Source organism: Vombatus ursinus, unplaced genomic scaffold, assembly GCF_900497805.2.
Source record: "Vombatus ursinus unplaced genomic scaffold, bare-nosed wombat genome assembly UNPS02005236.1, whole genome shotgun sequence".
Lineage (NCBI taxonomy): Eukaryota > Metazoa > Chordata > Mammalia > Diprotodontia > Vombatidae > Vombatus > Vombatus ursinus.
In genome coordinates, this window is record NW_020945014.1 from 9,402,261 (window position 1) to 9,406,703 (window position 4,443).

The window sequence follows — 4,443 nt, forward strand, 5'->3', positions numbered from 1 at the left end:
GTACTGGCTTTCCCAGACATGCACATTGATGGCAAGGTTCTATGAATGGTCCATGTCATTGTTTGGGAAGAGATATTCTTTATCCTCTTGGTCTGTTCTGTGTAGATGGTCAGACCAAATTCTTCAGAGTTATTATAGAAGACTATAACAACATAAATATTTCAGGAATCTCTGCAATATTTCAGCACCCAATAAAATGTTATCCCTCAAGAATCTGGAGGACATCACCATCCATAGGAAAACCCTTTTCATCTTAAACTTCATACAGAATCCTCTCCAACACAGAGAAAAGGTCATTTAATAAGCTTACATCCTCATGTATTATGCTTCACCAAATGTTAATGGTCAGAAGATGGTGTAGTAGTATTGTTTTGTTCTGATATATTTCAAAAGATCTAAATGATTTTGAGGTACAGATAGGATGCTCATTTTAATAAAATTTTTTATTGACTTTTTATATTACCTCATTTCTCTACATATTTCTTTTCTTCTTACTTCCAAAGATCTATCCTTCATGACACAAAATTAAAAGAGGGAAAAAGATTAATTCAGCAAAACTCACCTACACATAAACCAAGTATGAAAATACAGAAAGGGTTCCACACCTGTAGCTGCTCACTTCTGCTAAGAAGGGAGGTGAGAACATTCCCATACCTTTTCTTTCAGGCCAAGGGTGATTATCATACTGTTTAGCATTGTTATTGCTGTTTTTTCTATTTACATTGTAAAATTCAATTTGCAAATTATTTTACTAGTTCTATTTACTTAACTATGTGTCAGTTGATATGTCTTCTCATGTTTCTCTGGTCCACGGGATCACAAAGAGTTGGAAACGATTGAATGACTGAATAATGACAACAAAAGAAGATGTGGCCCATTGTATAATACAGCTTATAAAAGTCTACTTGTTCCCAATAAATGTCTCATTCAGCACATTTTTGATTACTACACAGATGAGTTTCATAACGACTTTTTATGTCTTAGAAAAGAGACATAGGGATTGGTAGTTGATAATGTTCTTTGTTGCCTTTGTTCTTATGTATGTGATTTTTTTCCCCTATGACTTTGATATTTTCCTCTCCTTCAGGTAAAATCAATTATGAATCATTTACATAATACCATAACTATGCCAATTCTAGAATGTATCACTTCTATGTGTACTAGGTCAATTTTGTTTGATTTTCCCATTTTTGCTAGTTAGTTCTGCATAAGGCCTTTCCTAATCCCATAAAATGCTAGTCTTACCAGCCCCCCAAAATAAAAACAACTTTTGTATATATTGTTTCTGATTGTATAAATACAAGTTGACTCTCTCAATATATATAATACATCCTCCTTGACAGCATAGCTGTTTTGTTTTCATCTTTGTATACTTAATATTTAGCAGAAAGCCTGAAACACAGGAAGCCTTTAATAAATTATTAGTAGTTGACAGATGGTGCCAGTGTGTCTAGTGTGGTCTAGTGGAATTCCTTTCCCTGGGTATTTTTGCTAGGAGTATATCCATCTAATTTGGATGAGTTCTACTTTGCAAGGAATGTTCATATGTACATTACAGGGATCATTCAATTACCCAGCTGCTTGAGAAATAGGAGTTCTTCAGGCTTTCTCTTTGGCATTTCTTTGTAATCTCATGGCCACTCTAGTCCATGACTGGATTATTGTGATTGCCTCCTACAGGTGTCTCCAATTCTATTCCATCTTGATCACGCTAATTAATTAACCAGCCATCCTAATAAGCAGGTTTGGCCATATTCTTGCCCTGCTTAGAAAAAAAAACAACATTCATTCCCAATTATCCCCAAAATAAAATCCAACCTTTAATTTCAAAATTCCCAACAGATATTAACTTTTTGGATCTCAAAATGAAATTGGAATTTCTGGGAATCATCAAAATCAGGTTTTAAAACTGTTTTCATACATTTTCAGGACATTTTACTTACATATTTTCAATAATGATGAGTGATCATAATAATGAAATGAGATTAATTTTCTTATGAGGTTATACAAAAAGTTTCAGAAGTTTTCTCTATCTAGCATCTGGCTATCCACATTTATTTATACATCTACACACATATATAATATACATGCATACCTATATCTATGCACACATGTCTACCTATATGTATTTATATACATATGTTTATATATATGTATACATTTATATATACATACAAATGCAGAAAATGCATGGTTTATTCTTAGGAAACAACATATTGTAGCAATGTTTTAAAGCTTCTGTCAATGACCTGACTGATTTTCTTTACATAGCTATCTTTAAAAAGTTTGATAAATAAGAAACATGAGTTTAGGATTACTTCCGAAGAACTGCCACCTATGGTGAATATTCAGACAATGGGAATCCCCAGGGAACATTATTAGGTAGTATTCAGATAATTAAACATTCAGATCTCCTAGCAAGGGTAGTAGCACTGCATAGAATCATGTGTCAGAACTGACAATTTAAGGACTTGGAATACTTATTTTTTGGAACACCACTGATAGAACTTGTATAAAGTATACTATACATAAAACTTATTAATATTTATTTGCAAGAATGACTTGCTGTTAGCAGCAGGCAGGCCAACAAAAATACTTACAACATGACAACAATTCCAAGTAAGGTTGAATGGTTAGACCATAGCTATTTCTCTCCTACCTGCTATTTTCTCAGTTCCCAGAAATATCAACCTAAACATTCAACTCCTCGTGTCAGTGTTTCCTACACTTGTTTTTGTCTCGATCTTAGTGAATTCCTTTGAATTAGTAATATCTCTATGTTGATTGTTAACTTTGAATTTTCATAGGAGAACTTTAACATATTTTCCCAATTTTTCAATGGATTTTTCTTGAGATTGATGGAATACAAACACACACACACACACACACTCACACACACACACACACACACACACACACACATATTTCCTGAGAATTGGCAGGAAGGAATTCCTGCATAAAATCACTAGTCCAACCTGCTCAGTTTAGAGTAACAGGTCCTCTAGTACCTGGCTCTTCTCTCTCTTTTATAAGCTTTTCTGCCTTTCTTATTCTACATTAATAGCATAATAGATTCAGAGAAGTAAGTGAGGTTATTGTATCCAGTCCCTTCATTTTATATGGGGAGGAAACTTAGGCTCAGAGACATTAAGTATCTTCTCATAGTCGTAGAACTAATGATGTCTAAGGTAGGATCCATTCCTAACTCCAAGCCCAGCAACCTATCCATTCATTACACTAAAGTTCTACTCCTTCCAATCAAACTAGACTATGTGTCATTCCACACATTAACCTGTGTTCTCCCTCTTTCATACTTTTTTGGGGATTTTTTTTGAGATGCTTGGAATACCTTTCTTTCCATTTCCAATTCTATCCCTCATTTGATGATCAACTCAAATGTCAGCTCCTCTGTGACTATTTCCCATATTCCTCTGGACAGAAATGATCCTAAACTTCCATAGAACTCTGCACTTCTCTTATATCATTATCAAATTATCATTTGTATTATACTCTTTTGTTTACTTGTCATATGCCTGTTACTTAACTGCTGTTTCCATGAGGACAAGGAGTATATCTTATTCATCTTCATATCACACAGTATTTGGTATAGTGTCTTGCACATAGGCAGTTCTTAACTCTGTGTGTGTGTATGCATATGTGTGTGTGTATGTGTATGTGTATGTGTATGTGTATGTGTATGTGTATGTGTATGTGTATGTGTTCTGGATTCCTTTGGCCAAATCTATGGACTTCTCAGCATAATGGTTTTAAATACACAAAATGAACTGCATAGAATTACAAAAGAAATTAGTAATTAAAGTGAATTACTGTGAAATTATAGGGCAATAAAGTAATAATTATTTTTAAGTTCATAAACCTGAGATTAAGCATGCCTGACCTGAAGCTTGATTACTTAGTGAAGAGATCGTTGTTTCATATTCTCTTTGACTAAGAATTGACCTGCAGCCCAATGATCTAGTTGACTTATTATTTTGGGTATTTTTTAAAAGGTCACTTCTTTTTGCTGCTGCTGCTTTTTTTTTTAAGTTCCAGTCATTTCTGTATTGAAAGCTTATATGACCATTGCAAGAGGCTTCAGCGGGGTCAACTTAAGTATAAGAACTGTCCCAACCAAAGGAATAAGGATATATTAAGCGAACCTTTTCAATTTCTGATTATTTACTGGTTATAGAGACTTGTTATCTTTTTAGTTCTTTTTTTCTCAATTAAATTGTATGTCTTTATGTGGTTGAGACTGCTATTCGTGTTCTTATTCTCTTTTTTCTTATTCCTCTTTCTTGTTCTTGTTCTTCTTAAGTTCATTCTTGTTCTCTTATCCTTCTTCTTGTTCCTCTTGTTCTTGTCCCTATTATTCTTATTCTTCTTGTTCATGTCATTCTTGTTCTTCCTCTTGTTCTTATTCTCTTATTCTTGTTCTTGTTC